The sequence below is a fragment of the Anomaloglossus baeobatrachus genome, chromosome 5 (assembly GCF_048569485.1).
Source record: "Anomaloglossus baeobatrachus isolate aAnoBae1 chromosome 5, aAnoBae1.hap1, whole genome shotgun sequence".
NCBI lineage: Eukaryota > Metazoa > Chordata > Amphibia > Anura > Aromobatidae > Anomaloglossus > Anomaloglossus baeobatrachus.
In genome coordinates, this window is record NC_134357.1 from 417294874 (window position 1) to 417319269 (window position 24396).

General features: G+C 45.9%; 1 protein-coding gene across 4 annotated transcripts in view; it reads right to left on the reverse strand.

Moving 5' to 3' along the window:
- The window catches only part of TANC2 (tetratricopeptide repeat, ankyrin repeat and coiled-coil containing 2), a 615727-nt gene that overhangs the window by 444225 nt on the left and 147106 nt on the right, over positions 1–24396 (reverse strand). For all 4 annotated transcript variants that reach the window (XM_075350282.1, XM_075350280.1, XM_075350278.1 and 1 more), the window contains exon 2: positions 14427–14492. The gene's annotated coding sequence lies outside the window, so the exon portion shown is untranslated. The remainder of the gene's footprint in view (positions 1–14426; positions 14493–24396) is intronic.

Consider the following 24396-nt stretch of genomic DNA (forward strand, 5'->3'; position numbering starts at 1 on the left):
TGAAGTGCATAATGGAGATAACCAGATACGTGGGACATCTAAAAAAAAATAGTTACCAAAATCCTGAGATCTCACCTGCCGACTAGTGATGAGTGAGCACTACCATGCTCGGGACGCAAAACGAGCAGGTATAGTGCTCGGACTGGCATGACTCGAGTACCCAACATAAGGGAATCATCACTACTGCTAACACAGGTGACCAGTGGATGTGGTTTATGTACTGTATATAAACTAATACTGTATAAACTAGTACTGCATAGATATTTGGAGCTCGCAGTGCAGCAGACGCATGTGGCAAAAAGTAGAGTTTTGGTACTCATCATAAAATCTGTTTCTCATCAGTCTTCAGTGGAAACACAATCATGGGATAGTCTGCTGCCACCACGAGGCTGATAGATATTACATAGAACTAAAGATGAGCTCCTCCCCAGCAGACTATACCTTGCTTGCTAGCATCCAGCCTCCCCAGATTGGTGAGAAAGCAGTAAAAGTAAACAGTCAAAAAGATAAAGCATAAAAAGGAAAAGATATTACAACATAGCACCAAGCAAAGGACAATGTAAATATACGCCCAACCGGGCAACCAGGGGAAGGAGCTATGTCCCCCAATGAAGACTAACAAAAAACATTTTACGGTGAGTACCAAAAATTTACTTTTCTCGGTCACTTCATTGGAGGACACAGAACCATGGGACGTCCTATAGCTGTCCCTGGGGTGAGATTGAAATCCAAATATACTGTTACCACAGGAGTTTCCCCACTTCTGCAAAGCTGCTGCCTGTAGTATCTTCCTGCCAAGGCTTGTGTTTGCAGATGCAAAGGTGCGGACCTGTAAAACTCAGAAAGGAATGAACCTATAACCAAGTAGTCACTCTACATAGCTGCAGAATTTAGGCCTGGTAAAGAACTGACCATGAAGCACTCACAGCCCAAGCAGAGTGCTCCCTAACCTGAATGGGGGAACATTGGCACCTGCCTTATAAGGCTTGCTAATGGCTAAAATAATCCGCGAACAATGGTCACTCAAGAGGCGATTGGATCACTGCAGAGAATTTTAGGATGACCACACAAGACATCCAAACAGAGGTGTGAGAGACAGAGCTGTATAGACTATGAGAACTTCTCAGGGAGACGAGAGAAAAAGAACCTAAAAAGGAAGAAGCGCAATCTCCACATTAAAGTGAAAAGGCAGACAACGCCACGAAGGCGAAAGGAGTGAGCCAAACATCAGAACATATTATCCTAGAGAAGGAGAGAAAAAAAATACTAAATAGCCAAACTGGAGCAATCTCTCTGATCGGTGGAAAAAGAGCGGGAGGCCTAAAGAACATCAGGAACTCATGGAGGTCTCGCGGATCCTGGGGAATAATACAGTGACCGTGAGGGGCGGGTGCATGCTGGCCCCATTGATTGGCCAGTTGGCAGGGCCCACCAACTGCACTGATCGCCTGAGGTGGGTGTGCCCACTGATTGTACTGATTGGCCGGCAGAAGGACACACACTAAGCTCTGCCGGCTGATTAACCAGCAGACCACAAGGCTGAAAAAGACCACCACTCTGGTACCTGATCAACTGCGTCTACGTACATAGTCTAGCCATACAGGTGCGAGAGGATATCAGCTAAGCACTTACAGCCTGTACTCTTCGCCGCTAAGTGGATGAAACAGAGGGCGCAATTACACCCTGTTACCCTATAAGCGATCCATTTGAAATAGAAAGAGAAACCATTAACGCTTAACTCGGCCTCTAAAGGTCAACATCTATAAGACATGTCTGAAACAGACACAGAAAGAAAAAAAAAAAGCTGAGGGCGCCAAATGTCAGCAGGCAATGTATAGTTTGCTGGGAGGAGTCAATTTTTAGTAATTTGTAATATCTGTGTAAGCCTCCAGGTGGTAGCAGACAATCCCATGGTTCTGTGTCCCCCCAACAAAGTAACCAAGAAAAATCACCCCAACGTGTGAGGCTGAATGAGCACAGAAGGTTACGGTAAAACTGTGGCTTCCTCTATAAGGCTGATAAGGAAACTTGTGACCAAACAGCGCTGCTTGGTCTAGCTGACGTTGGACAAGTCACCCAGTACATGCCTGATACTTAAAGAAATTGTACATATTAAAACAAAAACAAAAAAAGAACAATTCCACGCCTGTCCATGGGATGTGCCTGGTATTGCAACATATACATGGAGGAGACCTTTTCTCTATAGTTACAAACTTTGCAAAACTGGTCAAGACTTCTAGGAAATACACTATAGCATAACAAATTCTGAAACTAACTGCATGGATGAATAAACCCATTATTGTGCTCCAAATGTATCCAATGGTTTCTTAAAGGGAGTCTGTAAGCCCAAAATGACTGTTCAAACCAAGCATGGGTTCCCAGTGCACCCTAAGGGGTACTTTGCACGCTGCGACATCGAGCACGATAGTCCCCGCCCCCGTCGCAGCAGCGATATCTTGTGATAGCTGCCGTAGCGAACATTATCGCTATGGCAGCTTCACATGCGACCCTGCGGCGTCGCTCTGGCCGGCGAACCGCCTCCTTCCTAAGGGGGCGGGTCGTGCGGCGTCACAGTGACATCACACGGCAGGCGGCCAATAGCAGCGGAGGGGCTTGATGAGCAGGACGTAAACATCCCGCCCACCTCCTTCCTTCCTCATTGCAGCCGGGACGCAGGTAGGAGATGTTCGACGCTTTTGCGCTTGTTAATCGTATCAAAAAGGATTTGCACACTACGATATCGACTGCGACGCCGGATGTGCGTCACTTTCGATTTGACCCCACCGACATCGCACCTGCGATGTCGTAGTGTGCAAAGCCCCCCTTAGTGTGGCCAAACAGATCAGTGCACCTTCTCACCCATCTTTGGCTACTGTAAAACTAGAGCAGTCAATCAAGAAAAATGAGGTCAAAGATGGAATACAAGTAGGGAGGAAAGTGCAATGAGCTACTTGGTCACACCAAAGTTGTGCTTGGTGTGAACAGTCATTTTGTGTAAACATACTCCTTTTAAGCAATAGGTTGACAATGGGTTTTTCCAGCTGCTAATAAAGAAAAATGTGCTAATAATAATAGCAATAATTTCTGACTAGATTTCTAGGTCTAGTTTAAATCCATCTTTAGGTGTGTTAGTTTGGTTTCTGTCCTTTGTAGAGGACAATGATAAAAACACGGGATCCTCTATGCTTCGCCAGTTTGGGGGATTTCAGCAGAAGAATAGGGCAGTTGGCTGCAGCGGGATTGAATGATGTCAGCCAGTGAATGCTCACAATGTTGGGAGGAAATCGCATTCTGGAAGCATTGTATTTTGTTGGCCTTGTCAGTGTGCACCGTGCCCCTTATCTCTTCAGACAGGTACAGTTAAACCATCTCTGGGCACTGGTATCCTCAATGACCCTGTAACAAAAGCTCGCATCAAAATGTGCACAGAGAGCCGGAGCGGTTACTGCACCACATCTTTGTGTGTTTAAGGAGTCATTCGGTTTATATACAATTGCAGCCTATGTACACACCGACTACAGAGACACACCTTCATGAGTAACACCAGCATTCAGTCTAGTCCCTGTATAGTCCCTTCTATCAATCAGTTACCTGTACAAACAGGTCCAAATGCGCAGACCTCCGCACCATACTGACGGGAGCGCTGCCAGAGGTTGTGCTCCTGGAATGGTCCGCTAAACATATTAGATTTCCAAATTAATCACAGATTGATCCACGATGACCCGAGCGGCACTGCAGCAAATCACGCTACTTTACGTTTCTACTGGAGAAGTTGTAAATTTGGGCACTTATAGGGTTAATGGATTAGGCATGGAAGTCAGGCATAGAATATGAATAACACATGCGGCTGGGGCTGGAGGCAATTAGCTCACAGACCGCCACACTGGAGTAAATACCCCGCAGACATGCCGTATACATGTGACGCAAGTGGTATGAAGCTGTGAAGAATGTGTTTATGTACATGATTTACACAGGTCCGCGCCTAACCTAAACAATGGCACAACAATGTAAGGAGATATGCCACCAATGTCGGATTGCTGGAGGTATAGGGTTTAGTTTGTTAAATTAGAGGTTTTGCAGCAAGTTAGCACCTTCCCCAATGGCTAGATACGTGTGTAATTACTGGAAGTCCCACTATTAGGACCCCCATTAATCCTGAGGATAGGGCCCTGCTATACTCCATTTGAATAGGAAGGGAGACAGGGAAGAATGCACCACAGCGCCAATCATTGACTATGATCTTGCAATATCAGTCCCATAGTCAATGAAATGTATAGCGGTGCCTATACTTGGCTGCAGCTCAATTTATATGGCATTGCATCTATGCAAAGTATATATAAATCCTTTAAAAAAAAATGGCATCTCAAAGCAGCAATTTATGACAAAAGCCTCATTGGTCACAAGTACTCATGTCAGCTAAAATGTTTGTGTGGCCAAATGTCCTTGCCACTACCCAATAATCTGCTGCCAGACACGTGCTGTTAGCAGTTTACCATAAATGACATACCAAGGGAAATAGGACTTTTCTGGACAGAGCCATGAATTGTGCACATGTGGAAACTACAGTGGCCAGTGTAGTACAAACATGGTATATTGGCAAGAGCAAAGCTTATCACCAAGCATAAGCATCAGTATGGGGGATATCTGGCATAGATGACAGCAGAAGGTGCCTATACAGTTTAAAAGGAATCTGACAGTAGATTTGTGTTATGTAATCTGAGAACAGCATGCTGTAGGGGTTAAAACACAGTTTTCAGTGATGTGTCTCTTATCAGGCTGCCTGCTGTTGTCTACTTGAGATTATTTTTTTTAGTACCATTACCTTATCATTGCTCAGACTACATTACCTTGTGCTTGGTAGTCCAACACTCCCCCTCCTGTGTTTAGCAGCTCATTGTCTATAGACATTGTACATGGAGAGCCTGATGTGGGTGGGGTTAGATTTCTCCGCTCTGCTGCATTGCTAAATCTAAACATTTTGATTGTGTCTGAACCACTGCACACAGTAAACTAAGTAATACATCGTTAGATTCAGAGTCTCTCTGCCTATATCATACTACAATCAGATAAGGTAGCAAAAACCTGCTGAGAGATTTCCCTTAAGCGTAAAACTGTTGAAAATCAAGGATTTCATGGATAATGAACACTTTTGGAATGAAATCTAACAATTATTTTAACCACTGTCGTCTTCTGGAGAGAAGTCAGCCAAAAAACAACTTTTTGTCCCATCATTCAAAGATGAAAGGTCTTTCTACGACTATTTATTTGAAAGAACATCCTTCGCCTGATGTAATAGAGAATGAATGGTAAGGTGAAAGGACTGTAAGGGTATGTGCACACATACTCCATCCCGTGCGCTCCGTAGGTTTTCTTTTTCCTCTGGGGCATCAGGAGACCAATGGGGACACACAGTGTACAAAGTATGGAGTTGCTGTGTCCATGAAGAAGAGGAGTATCTTTTTTTATTTCTATTTTTTAACCATTTGGATCCATTAATTAATAATAGCTTTTAAGAGTAGTGGACAGCTTTGTGTGTACATGACAGACAAATCAGGACGCTGACAAATAAAAAAAGCTGAACACATCTATATTAATAAAAAATACAAAACAAACCACCACTGCGTGCACCGCAGTCTTTGCACACATGTGCCGCAGTGTTCTACCATGCAATGGTTTAGAGAGAAGCAGTATCCGGGGTGGAGACCGGTAAGGGATGAGCAGATGGAACCAGCAGGGACGACTCCTGACACCTGCGGTGGATGAATAAATTCCCGTCTCTTAATGTAATGTCAGAGACATAAGCAGCAAATAAACGAGGAGCGTGCTTCATATATACCTTACACTTAATATAACAATAGTAAAGAGGGTTACAAATTTCACTCCTGCTTAGGTCAAAGAAAACTCAAGAGTAAAAAGGGAGCCCTCCATGTATTTGGTGATGCAGAGCGGCATGTCTCCTGACCACAGCACACGACAGATGTGCAGAGTAGCCCCATACGGACATCACAACCCACTGCACAGCCGTTAAGGGTGCTTTACACGAGACGACAGATCGTGCGATGCATCGTCGGGGTCACGTTTTTTGTGACGCACATCCGGCATCATACACGACGTCGTCTCGTGTGAAAATAATATCGTTTATTTTTACTTGTGCCAGTTGTTCACCGTTCCAGTGGCAGCACACGCCGCTCTGTGTGACACCACGGGAGCGATGAACTCTGCTTACCTGCGTCCCACGGCTCCCGCCGGCTATGCGGAAGGAAAGAGGTGGGCGGGATGTTTACATCCCGCTCATCTCCGCCCCTCCGCTTCTATTGGCCAGCGGCTGTGTGACGTCGCTGTGACGCCGAACGTCCCTCCCCCTTCAGGAAGAGGATGTTCACCGCCCACAGTGAGGTCGCTCAGCAGGTAAGTACGTGTGACGGGGGTTTCGCGACTTTGTGTGACACGGGCAGCGATTTGCCCGTGATGCACAAACGACGGGGGCGGGTACGATCGATTGTGAAATCGCACAATCGGTCGTCCCGTGTAAAGCAGGCTTTACATTCTGCCTTTTAAGACTAGGTTCACACATTGCATTTTTGTTGCAATTTTAAGCTAAATAAAAGCGGCTTTTTACAGTAGTAACAAATGTCATGAGACTTAGAAATCTCATAGTTACATAGGTTGAAAAAAGACCTAGGTCCATCTAGTTCAACCTTCCTCCACCAATTCTACATTTTGTTACTATATCATTTATAACCGACAATGTGATGTTTACTGAGGAAATCATCCAGACATTTTTTTAAAAGCTGCTATAGTATCTGCCATTACTATCTCTTGTGGTAGGGCATTCCACAGTCTGACTGCTCTAACTGTGAAGAACCCTTTCTCATTTAGCTTCCAGAATCGCTCAGTATAACACAAAATCTGAAGAGTCACATATTTATACACAACAGGACATAGAATGGGGCAGTAAATAAGACATGTTATGTGAAGCAGAATGATCAGTATGGCAAGGGGACAAATTGTTGTGGCAGTAAATATTGCAGAAGTTCATAGATAAGGAGTGTGAACGTTTTATTATCCTCTGATTGGGGTCTGGTCCAGAGTTGTGATGCCCCCAGATGGTCTGAGGAGCACATTTCTTAATTGATGTAAAAAGACATAAATCCATGTGACACATTCATTCCTGCTCTGAATGAGTAAAATGTCATCATAAGTTTCAATTCACAGACTCTCCTATCTCTCTAGGATTTGAAATTTCCTTTCATCATGTCCATGATGCTATGGTCTGGGTTACAGAAATGTTTGGACACAGGTAGATCAATCCTTTTTTCCCTAATTGTGTGGCGGTGAGAATTCATCCTTGTCCTGAGCTGTTGTCCTGTCTCCCCTACATACAGATCCCCAGTTGGACATTTGGTACATATAATTAAGTACACCACATTGGTTGTAGTGCAGCTGAAGGTACCTGGGATCTTGTAGTCCTGATGTGATCTGGGATCTTTATCTTGTCCGTATAAATGGACAGATATTACATTTTTTCTGGCTGCAGGAAAATGTTCCTGTTGTTGGAGAGGACAGGGAGCTTCTGACAATGATGCTTCTTAGATTCGGGGGGCTGCCTAAAACACAGAAGTGGGGGGTCTGGAAAAATAATTTTAATCGAGTATCTTTTTGCAGTAATGGTTGTAGTTTCCGTGCAGCTCCTCTTAAGACTAGAAAAAACCAAGGAGAAAAATTGTATGAAAAATACCCTGAATATAAATAAATAAATTGCAAGTGCTTAATAACAGGGTACTTAGTGTATACATTTTTGCAAAAAGGTAAAAAGCTGTCTCACCTCGTCACGGTGTACCCATCTGAGACAGTCCCTAACCTACTGAAGTTAAAAACATTATCAATACCTGACTTGTGTCATGTCAAAACTCCAATATGGATGGTGGCAAGTGGTCAGCTGTGTCCCAGATAAAATACACAGCAAAGTGAGACGCAATCAGCTGTTCAGTCTCAGTACTAGGAGGGCTGCACCCAGGGGCGTAACGACCGCGGTCGCAGAGGTCGCCACTGCGACCGGGCCCGCAGGGTTATAGGGGCCCGGCAGCCGCTCTGCAGAGCCGGCTGCCGGGCCCCTATGTGTAGTGCCGCTGTGTAGTGGCCGGCCTGTGAGAGGGGCTCTCTGACCTGCGGCAGAGCAGAAGTGCTCATGCACAGCACACGGAATCCATCCTTCCAGGACCTGCGATGATGTCACGCCCATGTGACTGTGTGGGAGGAGACACAGGATGCCGGGGAGAAAGCAGAAGATACTGATTCCTGAACGATTTTGGACATATGACTCGTAATGAAAAAAGAGAGGACATGAGGGGTGTGCAGGGTGAGTGGCAGATGAGGGCTGCAGACTGTGACAGAAGGATGTGAAGGGGTGCAGAGTGTTTGAGAGGGGTAAGTTGAGGTACAGGCAGCAGGGTGTGAGACATATGAGGGTGTAGTGTGTGTGATATGGGGGGTGCAGGCTGTATGGGGAGCAGGGGTGTGACATATGGGGGCAGGGGCATAACTACTGCGGTCCTAGTGGTCGGAAGGAGAAGAGGTACTTGTTTTTTTAGTTTGCTGGCTGCATGACACATGGAGGCCCTGGTGGAGCTGGCTTCATGACACATGGAGGCCCTGGCTGCATGACACATGGAGGCCCTGGTGGAGCTGGCTTCATGACACATGGAGGCCCTGGTGGAGCTGGCTTCATGACACATGGAGGCCCTGGCTGCATGACACATGGAGGCCCTGGCTGCATGACACATGGAGGCCCTGGCTGCATGACACATGGAGGCCCTGGTGGGTCTGGCTGCATGACACAGAGGCCCTGGGGGGGCTGGCTGCATGACACAGAGGCCCTGGGGGGGCTGGCTGCATGACACAGAGGCCCTGGGGGGGCTGGCTGCATGACACAGAGGCCCTGGGGGGGCTGGCTGCATGACACAGAGGCCCTGGGGGGGCTGGCTGCATGACACAGAGGCCCTGGGGGGGCTGGCTGCATGACACAGAGGCCCTGGGGGGGCTGGCTGCATGACACAGAGGCCCTGGGGGGGCTGGCTGCATGACACAGAGGCCCTGGGGGGGCTGGCTGCATGACACAGAGGCCCTGGGGGGGCTGGCTGCATGACACAGAGGCCCTGGGGGGGCTGGCTGCATGACACAGAGGCCCTGGGGGGGCTGGCTGCATGACACAGAGGCCCTGGGGGGGCTGGCTGCATGACACATAGAGGCCCTGGGGGGGTCTGGCTGCATGACACATGGAAACCCTGGTGGAGCTGGCTTCATGACACATGGAGGCCCTGGTGGGGCTGGCTGCATGACACAGAGGCCCTGGGGGGGCTGGCTGCATGACACCTGGGGGTACTGGCTGCATGACACATGGAGGCCCAAAAGGGGGGGGGGGGGGCTGCATGACACCTGGGGGTACTGGCTGCATGACACATGGAGGCGGGGGGGGGGGGGGCTGGCTGCATGACACATGGAGGCCCTGGTGGGGCTGGCTGCATGACACAGAGGCCCTGGGGGGGCTGGCTGCATGACACCTGGAGGGGCTGGCTGCAAGACACATGGAGGCCCTGGCTGCATGACACATGGAGGCCCTGGTGGGGCTGGCTGCATGACACCTGGGGGTACTGGCTGCATGACACATGGAAGCCCAGGGGGGGGGGGGCTGGCTGCATGACACCTGGGGGGGCTGGCTGCATGACACATGGAAACCCTGGTGGAGCTGGCTTCATGACACATGGAGGCCCTGGCTGCATGACACATGGAGGCCCTGGTGGGGCTGGCTGCATGACACAGAGGCCCTGGGGGGGCTGGCTGCATGACACCTGGGGGTACTGGCTGCATGACACATGGAGGCCCAAAGGGGGGGGGGCTGGCTGCATGACACCTGGGGGTACTGGCTGCATGACACATGGAGGCGGGGGGGGGGGGGCTGGCTGCATGACACATGGAGGCCCTGGTGGGGCTGGCTGCATGACACATAGAGGCCCTGGGGGGGCTGGCTGCATGACACCTGGGGGTACTGGCTGCATGACACATGGAGGCGGGGGGGGGGGGGGCTGGCTGCATGACACATGGAGGCCCTGGTGGGGCTGGCTGCATGACACCTGGGGGGGCTGGCTGCATGACACATGGAGGCCCTGGCTGCATGACACATGGAGGCCCTGGTGGGGCTGGCTGCATGACAGAGAGGCCCTGGGGGGGCTGGCTGCATGACACCTGGGGGGTACTGGCTGCATGACACATGGAAGCCCAGGGGGGGGGGCTGGCTGCATGACACATGGAGGCCCTGGGGGGGCTGGCTGCATGACACCTGGGGGGGCTGGCTGCATGATACCTGGGGGGGCTGGCTGCATGATACCTGGAGGCCCTGGGAGGGCTGGCTGCATGACACCTGGGGGGGCTGGCTGCATGACACATTGAGGCCCTGGGGGGGGGGCTGGCTGTATGATACATGGAGGTCTATGGGACTGCATAATAAACATGAAGGACACCTTATACATGGACTAGGGGTGCATTATACATGGAGGTCTATGGAGCTGCATTATACAAAATGAAGGACACCTTATACATGGAATATAGGGGTGCATTATACATGGAGGAGTATGGGGCTGCATAATACAATATGATGATTTATGGGGCTGCATTATAATACATGGAGGACTATGGAGCCTACCTTATACATGGACTATGGGGGTTATAAAACATGGAGGACTGTGGTGCAGTATAAAATATAGAGAACTATGGGGTGAATTATAATACATGGAGAACTATAGGAAATGCATTGTAATACATGGAGGACTATGGGAGTGAATTCTAATATATGAAGGGTTATGTGGGACCCTTTATACTATATGGAAGGCTATGTGGGGGCCATTATAGTATTTGGAGAACTATATACAAGGGGGACAAAGATACAAGCAGGGGATGGGAATGTTTTGTGGTGAAGGGGAAAAGGCTCTTTCCCTCAGCACCCAGCTTTCCCATGCTCTGCTATACATCTTCTCTCAGCACCCACCTTTCCCATGCTCTGCTATACATCTTCTCTCAGCACCCAGCTTTCCCATGCTCTGCTGTACATCTTCTCTCAGCACCCAGCTTTCCCATGCTCTGCTATACATCTTCTCTCAGCACCCACCTTTCCCATGCTCTGCTATACATCTTCTCTCAGCACCCAGCTTTCCCATGCTCTGCTATACATCTCTCAGCACCCAGCTTTCCCATGCTCTGCTGTACATCTCTCAGCACCCACCTTTCCCATGTTCTGCTATACATCTTCTCTCAGCACCCACCTTTCCCATGCTCTGCTATACATCTTCTCTCAGCACCCAGCTTTCCCATGCTCTGCTGTACATCTTCTCTCAGCACGCAGCTTTCCCATGCTCTGATATGGGAAAGCTGGGTGCTGAGGGTAAGATGTGTAGCAGAGCATGGGGAAGCTGGGTGCTGAGGTCAAGATGGATATCAGAACATAGCAAAGCTGGGTGCTGATAGAGGGATTTCAGATCATGGGAAACCTGGGTGCTGAGGGTAAAAGCCAAGTGTCAGCGTCATTATCCTGTACCCTGAGTGTCAGTGTCATTATCCCGTACCCTAAGTGTCGGGGTACGTAGAGGGGGGCCCCGGTCCAAATTTTGCATCAGGGCCCATCAAACTCTAGTTACGCCACTGGCTGCACCCACAACTTGCAACAAAGCAAGATAACATACAAAAAACACAAAAACCTGAGCTGAAACAATGTTCAGTAAACATGCAACATTAAGCATGTGAATTGCAGCCTTAAGACTAGAAAAAACCAAGGAGAAAAATTGTATGAAAAATACCCTGAATATAAATAAATAAATTAAGGCCTAAGCCACACAGCAAGAAAAACGGTGCGAGTGGAGTGCGATAAAAAAAAAAAAAAAAAAAAAATCGCATTCCACTCGGACCAATATTAGCCTGTGTGTCAGCGCACTTGAGCGATTATTCTCTCAGCCCTAATCGGACCGAGAAAACAATCGCAGCATGCTGTGATTGTAATGTAATCATTGTTTCTTTGTTTCTCTCACACCCATTCAAGTCAATGAGCGAGAGAAAAATCGCAATGCACTCGCGGTACACCAGTGTACCGCGAGTGCAGGGCGAGAATGGCAATAACCGGTTACGGAGGAGAGAGGGAGAGAAATCCCTCCCTCTCCTCCACAGCATCGGCCCACCCCTCTTCAGTGCCGACCCGCCCCCCCCCACAGCTGAGGTCCCCTCACACGAACGGACCTCAGTCGCGGGGACACTCTGCTTTGCTGTACTGCCAGCGTGAGCCGAGTGTCATGCAAGGGGATCGCAGTAATCCCTGTGTGTCCCCAAGCCTAAACACCTCCAGATTTGGATTGTAGGTGATTACAAGAGGTACCCAGTTGTTTTCTCCTTTAGTTTTATAATGTAGGAGATGGTTTCTTGATATTCTGGTGGCTCTTATAATCTGGATTTCAATTGTTCTTGGTTGGTAGCCTTGATTTAACAAGGTCTTTCTGAGGCAAGGTGATTGTCTCTATCTGTACTGTTGGAACATATCCGATTGTACCTGATGGCCTGACTGTATACTTTAGAGTTTTTTTTGTGTGTTTTGGATGAAAACTGTCCCATTTCAGGTATATTGGACGGTCAATTGGCTTCTTGTACAGGGATGTCTGTATTTCATTGTTCCGTAGTTTAATGATGGTGTCCAAAAAGTTAAGATTTCAGTGCTGGAGTAGGTGAGTGTTGAGTTGTGTGACATATATGTGTATATATATATATATATATATATATATATATATATATATATATATATATATATATATATATATATATATATATATATATATATATATATATATATATATATATATATATATATATATATATATATATATATATATATATATATATATATATATATATATATATATATATATATATATATATATATATATACACACACACACACACATATATATACACACATATATATACACACACACGCATACATATACACACACACACACACACACTATATTATATTGGTCGAGCGACTTGAGGATTGCTGCTGCAACATGTTGCGTCCAGCATTAGGGTATGTGCACACGTTGCAGAAATTTCTGTACCAAGTCTGCATCTTCTGCCAGGAAAAACGCTGGGGCAACAACTTGCATTTTTTCCATTGATTTGCCACTTATTTTTTTTTCAAGCGTTTTGCCGTGTTTTTTATACGTTTTTTTCATTGCCTTCCATGGTGATAACGCAGCCAAAACCGCAGAAAGAATTGTCATGCTGCAGATTTTTTCAGTAGAAACTCCTGAACGTGTGCACAGCACTTCAAGATTCTCATCGACTTTGTTGGCATCAGTACAGTGGAACCTTGGTTAACGAGAACAATCCGTTCTGGGAGTGTGCTTGTTAACCAAGTTACTCATTATGTAAAGCAAGATTTCCCATAGGAAATCATTGCAATGCAGACAATTCGTTCCACAACTTGTTAAATGTCCCATCCTGGTCCCCTATTGTGCCATTCCACACACGCACAAACACGTACAAACACGTACAAACACACAAAAACTCACACGCACATATTATATGCTCACCTTACCTTCCATTCCATTGCCGGCCTGCTGGGACTTGCTAGTTCGGTAACACGGGCTGTGTATTGGGTAACCATGACGACGAGGGAGGAACCTCCGCACCCAGAGCGCTGACGTCAAAGGCAGGAGCCTCCGATTGGTCAGCGTGCTGCCTTTGAGTAGCGTCTGGCAGGGGAAGTTCCTGCCTCGTTGCCGATGGTTACCGATACACATCCTGGAGCGGCGAACTACAGGACCCAGGAGGCCGGCGATGGAACGGAAGGTACACATATTATATTATGCTCACCTTACCTTCCGTTCCATCGCCGCCCTCCTGGGTCTTTTAGTTCGCCACGAGGATTCCTCCCTCGTCGCAATGCACCGGCGAACTACAAGACCCAGGAGGCCAGCGATGGAACGGAAGGTAAGGTGAGCATAATTCTGTATGTGCGTGCGTGTGTGTGTTTGTGCATACATGTGTGTGTTTGTGTGGACTGCAAGTGTGGGTTAGAGCGCGGTGGATGTACGGAACCGGAAGTGTGTGCGGTGAGGATTTTGCTCGTACAGCAAAACTTTCTCATAAATAGAGTTACAAATTTAATGAAAGCTTTGCTTGTTAAGCGAAATTCTCGTTAACTGGGTTACTCGTTAAGCGAGGTACCACTGTATTTCCTTGAAGATTTGTGAAAATCTGCAAGGAAAAATGCAATAAAAACACGTGTACACACAGCCTTATAGTGAAAGTTACCATAATGCAAAAGAAATACAAAATAAATCCATTTTGTGCGGAAAGCATAGAAGGATGAGATCAGATACAAGACCTACCTATGAAACCGGGATCCAGGTGGTGTCCGTGAGACTCTGAAACTCCCTCCATACACAGCAGAAATCCTAGCAGAAAAAAAGGAAAGAAAGAAATGAGATGTTGATTTTCTGGCGCTCGTCCCGTCCCTCTCTGTTCCCTACACCTGTTTTGAATAATTTCATCAAGAAACAATGGGTCTCATTTAATGCAAATTCTCTGCATGGCGCTGAGTCCCCACATTCCTACAGACACAGCAGAGTTTTTCCTTTTCACACCATCTTATAAATGGAGAATTACTAAAGCTGACACATACGAGCGCCTGCAATGTGCTACAATCTCAGCGTGGAGCCCGGGAGCGTCTGTTCACATTGGATATTGGTCTTTTTATGTTTCAAGGAAAAGAGTAAAATCCTCATAAATTAATCACAACAGAGAAATAAACTGCACAAAAGCCGCATAATTATCAGGTATCAACTCAGAGGCGTATTAAAAGGCCGGCGTACACTGAGCGTCTGCACACTGCGATTTATACATGAACTCCGCTACTGCTGTAAACATTACCAAGTACCTTATGTTTCAACTATCTAATCAACAAGTGCAAAAACCATCCAACCACGACAAGATGGCCTCAATATGGATGGTCTGATCACTAATATCCGACCTCTCCTTGTGTGCAACCAGGCATCATCTGAACTGGTGAAGTGAAACTAGGCTTCTCGTGAGCCAGATCAGACACCCCATACTTTGCACTGACGAGGGGCAAGCACCCCGAAACACCATGTCTGGAAATTGTGATTCTGATCTGGCATATATATCCTAGGTCATATGCAAGGGATTGTTAAAAATCCACATTTGACTTTTAGGATCGCTACTTCCAATAGGTGGCGCTGCGCTAGAGTTTGTCTCCATTCCTGGAGAGATAATCAGGTTGTCAAAGGAATTTACTTTTCTTTGTATCACTTGAGATTTTATACCTTTGGTATGAAAGATGGTCTCTCGCATGCGCAAAAGCGCTCCATTACAGGGATATCCACATTTGCTGTGCAGTAGGTGAAATCTCTGCTTACTGTCTTCTTTGGGGGTATGTGTTTTCATCGTTCTGCACCCCCACCTCGAACAATGCCAATTACAGCTTGGCAGCTAATTTAGGAGTCCCGGACAATATAATAATAAATTATTATTCATTTATTAATTCCGCAGCGCTTTACATACATTGGAAACACTGTCCCCATTGGGGCTCACAATCTACATTCCCTATATGTATGTCTTTGGAGTGTGTGAGGAAACCGGAGAACCTGGAGGAAATCCACACAAACACTGGGAGAACATACAAACTCCTTGTAGATGGTTTCCTTGGTGGGAGTTGAACCTAGGACCCCAGCGCTGCAAAGCAACAGTGCTAACCACTGAGCCACCGTGCAGCTCTACAATGCAAAGTTGAGTCTGGGAGGGAGGGATAAAATCACCCACCCCCCAAAAAAAAAACACAGTTGGACTGCAAACAGAAATTTCACATGCTGCCCTCCAAAAGCAACACACGTGAATATCTATGGATTGCAGTGTCATAACAAAAAAGTGAAAAGAGAGGCAGAATCAGTGAAGACAGTATTTTTTATTGACTGGTCCTCTTTAAAGGCGTTTTCCATCACTATAGTATTGCATTGACTATATTTACATGACCGTATTTTAGGACCAAATGCGGTCGGTGGAAAAAACTGTCAGCACTAAGACCAATATTATTCAATAGGGCACTGCAGATGAAATTTTAAAAAAATATAAATATATTGCAGTTTACATCAGTCTCTTCCATATTTTGCATGAGAGGAGATTTGCCTATTCAAGTCTATGGGGGGTGTAAAAAGAAAAAATAGATCAGGTGCCATATGAAGGACAATACATATTTTTTTATAGACTTAACTTCACTCTCACATGTGTACAGCCTTTCTTTCTCTCCAGTCATACTAATTGCTTCTGGGGTTTTATTTCTTTTTCTTTCCCCATTGATTTTTCGCAATTAATTACTTAAAAATAAGTGAAACTCTGATGAAAAACAAATATAAAGCCATGTTTCATTCATCTAACATAGATTTTAATAGAGTCTGATCCACAAAACTGATAAGAATAGGACATGCATTGAGCCTCATGGACTGGACACATGCACTTTTTAAATGGATGTGTAAATGCAGGGCCCATGTTAGGGATGGGTGGAGGCAAACAGAGTAGTGAAGGCTCTTTGAAATTGCCCAAAGGGCCACCAGCATTTACAGCCCAAACTATACTGATAATAGCAGTTCTGCATTATCAGTGTAGTTTCCGATGTCAAGAGTGCTTCATGACCTGTGGTAACATCATGCTCCTGTGATGGGATAAAAGCCAAACCACAATCTCTATTTGCAAACCCGTGTTTCAGGATGTTGCCCCTCTTCAGTGCAAAGCAAAATATCTTTTCTTGTGGTGAGTGACATGCCCGACATGCCAATGTAAAGAGATTTATAGGCCATGCAATGACACTGTGCAGTGCTTTGCCACATAACTTAGGATAAATTGCAAACCAGATTCTCTATTTGCAGGCGTGTGTTTTACGGTGTTGACCCTCCTCAGTGCAAAGCAAGAGAAATGATTTGGCTGGATTAGAGGTCTCTGCGGTCTAGGGGGAAACATCTCTTCTTGTGGATAGTGACACGCCTGAGATCCAAATGTAAGGAGACTGATAGTCTGCAGTGCCTTGCCGCATGACTTAGGAAAAAAGCCAAACCAGAATCTCTATTTGCAAGCAAGTGTTTCAGGGTGTTGACCCTCCTTAGTGCAAGGCAAGAGATTTGATTTAACTGTTTGAGAGGCCTCTGACTAGGGTCTAAAGGTGGTGTCACACATAGCGACGACAACGACGTTGCTGCTAAGTCACCATTTTCTGTGACGTAGCAGCGACGTCCCGTCGCTGTCGCTATGTGTGACATCCAGCAATGACCTGGCCCCTGCTGTGAGGTCGCCGGTTGATGCTGAATGTCCTGCTTCATTTTCTGCTCGTCGCTCTCCCGCTGTGAAGCACACATCGCTGTGTGCGACAGCGAGAGATCGACGAACTGAAGCGAGCAGGGAGCCGGCGTCTGGCAGCCTGCGGTAAGCTGTAACCACGGTAAACATCGGGTGTAACCAAGAAGCCCTTTCCTTGGTTACCCGATATTTACCTTAGTTACCAGCGTCCGCCGCTCTCACGCTGCCAGTGCCGGCTCCCTGCTCACGTAACTTGAGTACACACCGGGTAATTAACCCGATGTGTACTCTTGCTAGGAGTGCAGGTAACAGGGAGCTGGCACTGGCAGTGTGAGAATGGTGGACGCTAGTAACTAAGGTAAATATCGGGTAACCAAGAGAAGTGCTTTCCTTGGTTACCCGATCTTTACCTTAGTTACGCTTCCACGCGTCGCTGCTAGCTGGGGGCTGGTCACTGGTCGCTGGTGAGATCTGCCTGTTTGACAGCTCACCAGCGACCATGTAACGACGCAGCAGCGATCCTGATAAGGTCAGATCGCTGGTCGTGATCGCTGCTGCGTCGCTATGTGTGACACCACCTTAAGGGGTAATTTCTCAGGTGGCAAATCTCATTAAAAGGTCAGTATTGTCTTTTAGGATTGCTACTTTCAATAGGTGGCACTAAAGCGTAAGTCCTATTCTTCTCTGAAAAAAACGATTTACATATCTCATGTACTCCTACCATAACCTGTTTGGAAAAGTCACCTGAAATTACAGTGTTCGAATTAATTATCTTGAGTAATATCTCCAGATCTGTAACAGTATCGGGCAGCTTTGTAAGCTATACGACACTGCTGGTCTTTCAAACAGATAGGGTAATCCACAATAGTATGGATGTTTCGGTCCACTGTTCCGGACATTCACCAGGGTAGCAGGCCTATTCCCTATTGAGAGAGGTCCATCTACACCAGCGCCTACACCACCATTTCTCCTGTTCCCTCTACGTCTCCGATATATCTGGATTCAGCCCGATGACTATCTGGAATTATGGACTGAAACATTATTTTTTTGGATTGCGTAAGAGATAGAAGTTTGCATCTATTATATTAGAGAGCCGAGTTATTCTTCTGAAGCTTTGGGTCAGACTGTCGGGAGAGGCAACAAAAAGACCCATGACCATGCCGGCCTACAGGCTGTAATATGAATGAAAACATTGCCGTCCCGGTATCTTTAATAGCAATATTTATCTTTCAAACTGCATAAATCACATAAAAGGCAGACTTTTTCACAGGACTGTCAGGAAAACACAGAATATAAAGTCTATTCAGAAGAAGAAGAGGGGTCTGGCCGAGCACTGAACCTCCCTGTCATAATCTGGAAGGCAGTGAACCACAGAGACTCGTCACGGTCCATTTCCTCGCACATTCTTTCTTTACCAGTAACGGTATTATTAAAGTAGACTATCCACCCCGTCCGACATAAGTCACATACTCTGCATGTAGGAAAAGTACATACAGGTCACACTCGCTGCGCAAAATTTCTCCAAATCCACAGCGGAAAATTCACATCAAATCTTCAGGATGTTGGGGTAAACTTTCTTACAGATTCTAAAAAATATATTAACGTTAAAGTGAATCAATAAAGTATATGGTTCACAATGTGAATGCAGCATAAAATTGAGACAGAGACCCCAAATCCAGAATTGTGTCACTTGCTGGGCTTTTATCAGTAGTTTTGATAAAATCGCTTATTTGATCTGCTGCAGCTCAGCTAGTCTTCTCAGTGACGTGCTCTGTCTAACTGGGCCTGCACCACTGATTGACCACTTTCTGATTACACTGTGCTTAGGCAGAAAGCTGCCAATCAGTGATAGAGCACATGAATATTGAGGGCTATATAACTGTTCATTACTGAGAAGGTTAGCAGAGCTGCCGCAGATAAGTGTTTCATCAAAACTACAGCAAGAAGCCCCGTAATTTATACACCATTGGCATCAATAGTGACAAGTTCTCCTTAAAATCTCATCCAATTGCCTCTATTGTATTATTCTACAAATCCCCATCCCTGTGCATCTACCTTTATTTGTTCATAGATACCACAAAACTGCCAATAAAAATAGCAATAATTGCAATACAAGTACAGAACAAATAGGAATGATACACTTCAATAATTTTTTATTTTTTTTTTATTCGGTGGGATCGCTTTACAGTAGTGCTGAAAAAAAGACGTGAACGCCCAGATTCTGCGTTTAGCGTTCTTTTTAAAAGCGGTAAACCAAGCGGCAGACAGACGTCCCTATGTGGACCTTCTGTTCCCTTCACTTTCACATTTAGCTTCTACTTTACGACACTATTTTTATGCAGCGTGCTCCATTTCTGAAGCTTTTTAGCATATGGGTGAGATGGAAATAAGCACGTCTCCCCAGATATGGCCACTAGCTACCGGCTCTGTTCTGGTACACAGGACCTCGACTGCACTGAAGACAGATGGACGCGGTTTCCATTCACCTTTTCCTACATCTGCTCAGGAAACACGGCTTCTTTATTTGTGTAAGGACACCATCCTTATGTCTCTCAAACTCTAGAAGCACACGGCACCTCAAAGCTTCCGGCAAGAGCATCCTGGCCCTATACAGCCGATATGCTATACAGAAGGGGGGGCTAATATTAGAAAGATCACAAACAATTTTCTTTTTGATTTTTTTCCTTCTTTTTAGAAATACCAGTCTTGTTTATGGTCCATTTAAAGGGATTTTCCACCTTTCTTTTAAGATCTCTTTTTGCTGCCTAATTCTCAATGTGTTTATGACTTTACAAAACACTAAAATAGTAAAAACAGCAGGCTTTCGCTCTCCCCAGGTCCAGAGCCGGATCTCCGCCATTGCTCTATTTGCTGTAGTGGTAACTTCACGAGTACAGAACACATCACTGCTGCAGCCCATCACTAAGCTCAGCAGGTTGTGCCTTCCACATCAGCAAAGCTGCTGAGCTCAGTGACTGTCTGCAGCGGTGGTGGATTGGATCTGGCCTTGGGACAGCGAGTACCTGTTGGGTTTGTTATTTTACATATATAAAAAACTGCTTGGGAACTTTTACTGAAGTGAAAAACCCATTTAAAAAAATAAAAGTAAATTTAGTTTATCCTCTGAACCTCAGCAGCTCTAGCATAGACACTATTGTTGTTTTCTGAATGGACCGAACATTATTCTTCTGGTACCAACAGTTATCTGACCCCTGCCTGACAGCACAATCAGGTGCCTGATGGATGCCATCCAAAAAAGTGATGATATTGCACCCATCAGTTATCTGACCACTGCCTGACTGCACAATCAGGTGCCTGATGGACGGCATACCATCCAATAAAGTGATGATATTGCACCCATCAGTTATCTGACCACTGCCTGACCGCACAATCAGGTGCCTGATGGACGGCATACCATCCAATAAAGTGATGATATTGCACCCATCAGTTATCTGACCATTGCCTGACTGCACAATCAGGTGCCTAATGGACGGCATACCATCCAATACAGTGATGATATTGCACCCATCAGTTATCTGACCACTGCCTGACCGCACAATCAGGTGCCTGATGGACGACATACCATCCAATACAGTGATGATATTGCACCCATCAGTTATCTGACCATTGCCTGACTGCACAATCAGGTGCCTAATGGACGGCATACCATCCAATACAGTGATGATATTGCACCCATCAGTTATCTGACCACTGCCTGACCGCACAATCAGGTGCCTGATGGACGGCATACCATCCAATAAAGTGATGATATTGCACCCATCAGTTATCTGACCACTGCCTGACCGCACAATCAGGTGCCTAATGGACGGCATACCATCCAATAAAGTGATGATATTGCACCCATCAGTTATCTGACCACTGCCTGACTGCACAATCAGGTGCCTAATGGACGACATACCATCCAATACAGTGATGATATTGCACCCATCAGTTATCTGACCACTGCCTGACCGCACAATCAGGTGCCTAATGGACGGCATACCATCCAATAAAGTGATGATATTGCACCCATCAGTTATCTGACCACTGCCTGACCGCACAATCAGGTGCCTAATGGACGGCATACCATCCAATAAAGTGATGATATTGCACCCATCAGTTATCTGACCACTGCCTGACTGCACAATCAGGTGCCTAATGGACGGCATACCATCCAATACAGTGATGATATTGCACCCATCAGTTATCTGATCCTGCAGTGACCTTAGCATTGAGAAATCGGAATGGATTGGACATTATTTCTTCAGGTCCCAGCGGAGACCACTGGACCAAAGAGGGTTAGCGAAGCGGTGAGTCACTATTTTATTCAGATCCTTTCCATTTGGCCAGTTTTAAAAGGATGGAAAAACCCTTTAAATGAATGGGTCAGATAAACCCCATTATCAAGACTAGCGCCGTTTCTTGGAGATCACTGACCAAAAACCAATCCAAGCTCTTTGTTCATTTGCTGTATCTCCGCTCCATCTGACTGCACAATCAGCAGCTAATGAGGACGTATGATGAGATCACATAAGCATTGAACAGTTATATATAGGAATGGCGCCGCACAACTTTGTCAGAGGAGGAGATGATGAATGGATTTTGTAAACTGCATTTAATCTTACAAAAACTATTTGGTATCTCTGAATTCCCCAATCTAATCCCAAACCAAAGCCCCTTACCCGGATTCAAACCCCATGAGTGCCAGCGCCCCTCTGCTATGCGGCCTTTCCCGTTCTACAAGGTGTCACTCACTCATGGGCTTAAGTGTTAGTTCTACAATTATACAGCCGCTGACAGATGGGATTTGTGTCTTGGTCACTGAATATTTTAAACATTTCAGCAACTTTTTATAGTATAAAGCAAAAACCACAAGGGAAATAGAATCTATCTAGTGAACAAGGTTATAGCCTCGATTTTATAACCCATTCCCCCTCTTCCATGCTTGAGGATAAGGTATGAGGCATAGTTGCTACACCAAAGATAACCAAATGGTGGATTCGGCAATTTCTGACAGTCAACGACTTCAAAGAGAGCAGCAGGGCACGTGGTGAAGACCAATGGTGGACACAGACAGAAAAGGACCCCTGTGCAAGGACAATATATGGACCCTTTACAGCCCATGAGCTCATCAAAATGCACAATGTCACCTGCTTTGGAGGTGGTAGTGGCCCCCTGACCTCTTGGGCCCCCGTGTGGCTGCCCAGGTTGCACCAATGATATGTCCGCCACTGTTTCAGCCTTTCCATTCAAGAGGGGAACTCATGACCAGCACTCAGCAAATTATCACTTATCTTGTATATAGGTGATAACTTGTAATATTTGTGCAACCACTTTGAGGGACTATTGTATAGGATGCTGACCATGCAAAAACTTCATTCTACCCTGGAAAGAAGGATATTACACCTCATGTGAAACCAACTATGAAAGCAGATGGAAAGAGAGGCTACTTGAAAAGCGACCACAATTAGAGGGGAAAAAAAAAACATAAAAAAAGCCAAAACAAAATCAATGAAACACATGGGGGAGGCGTTCAGTGGTGAAAAATATGGAGGGGAAAAAATAAATAAATTTTAAAAAAAACCCAAAAATCAAAAAAAAACCAAAACAAAAAAACAAAAACGGTGGATTTACCTTAAATCGTCCTAGTTTATTTTTTTCGACAACGGAGAATTCAGTTGGGGCCAGGAAGATGTGAACTTGTCTTTTACAAAGCAATGTTATTGACCCCAAAGCCAAGGTCAGGTTCCTACTGTGTACATCGGAAGTACTTTTCAAACACTTGTCTATGAACTCCATTCATCAAACTCTTTTCCAAAAGTTATGGGTGAGGCAATTGGCACGCTGGATTCATAAATATGAATTTAGTAATTTCCACCATAAAATAGTCAATTACATTGTTATATGGCACTTTTGGTTATGGTCTTACTAATGATCTAAGACAATACGCAGATGACAACTTTTATTCATGGGAATAAACCTTTAGGGTAAAAAGTTAATTGTTGAAAAAAAAAAAATAGATAACTCTGTGACTAGACATGGGGTCTAACCCCTGGGATGGCCACTGATACGGAGAACAGAGCTCTGAAACGCGCCATTGGAATGGAGTGGTGGTTGTGTAAGTGCGCCACCGCTACAGTCTTTTCAATAGGACTTAGGCCTAGGACACACGGCAAGAAAAACGGTGCGAGTAAAATGCGATTTTAAAAAAAAAATCGCATTCCACTCAGACCAATATTACTCTATGGCGCCGCTCCGATGAGTGATTTTTCTCGGTCCAATTAGGGCTGAGAAAATACAGTCGCAGCATTCTGTGGGTGGAAGGCGATCCTGTTCCACTCGCACCCATTTAAGTCTATGGGGCAAGAGAAACATTGCTATGCTCTTGCATTACACCGGTGTAACGCGAGAGCAGTGCGATTCTCGCATCAGCCGTAAATGGAGGAGATAGGGAGATAAATACCTCTCCTCTGCAGTGCCGGCCGTCCCCTCCACAGCGCCATCCCTCCTCTCCGCAACTGTGGTCTGATCGCATGATTGGACCACAGTCGCCTGACAATCGCATGACACTCGGCTCCCACTGTGTTGCGAGCGTGTGCCGAGTGTCATGCGAGCACTCGCACAAATCCCAGCGTGGTCGCGGCCTAAGGAAAAAAATCCAGCTCACCGTTCGTATCATTAGGGGGCAGTTTGGAGCACGGAGACGCTCCAGTCGGGACATGTAGCCAAAGAAACTCCAGCTTCACTTACTTTCTCTCCTTTGTTCATTAAAATTGTTACAATAACAGCATTACCCAAGTCAGTAATTATCCACGCCTTTCGGATGTCGCAGCATCCGTAGTCATGAATAGGGCTAAATAAATAAATAAAATAATAATAACATCCCCAGCAGTCCCATAGAAAGTGAATGGACTCGCCACTGGGGCAATTAAGATCCCCGTTCTTATAGATTTGTCGGGGTCCATATACTGAGAACCCCACCAATCCCAAGTGATC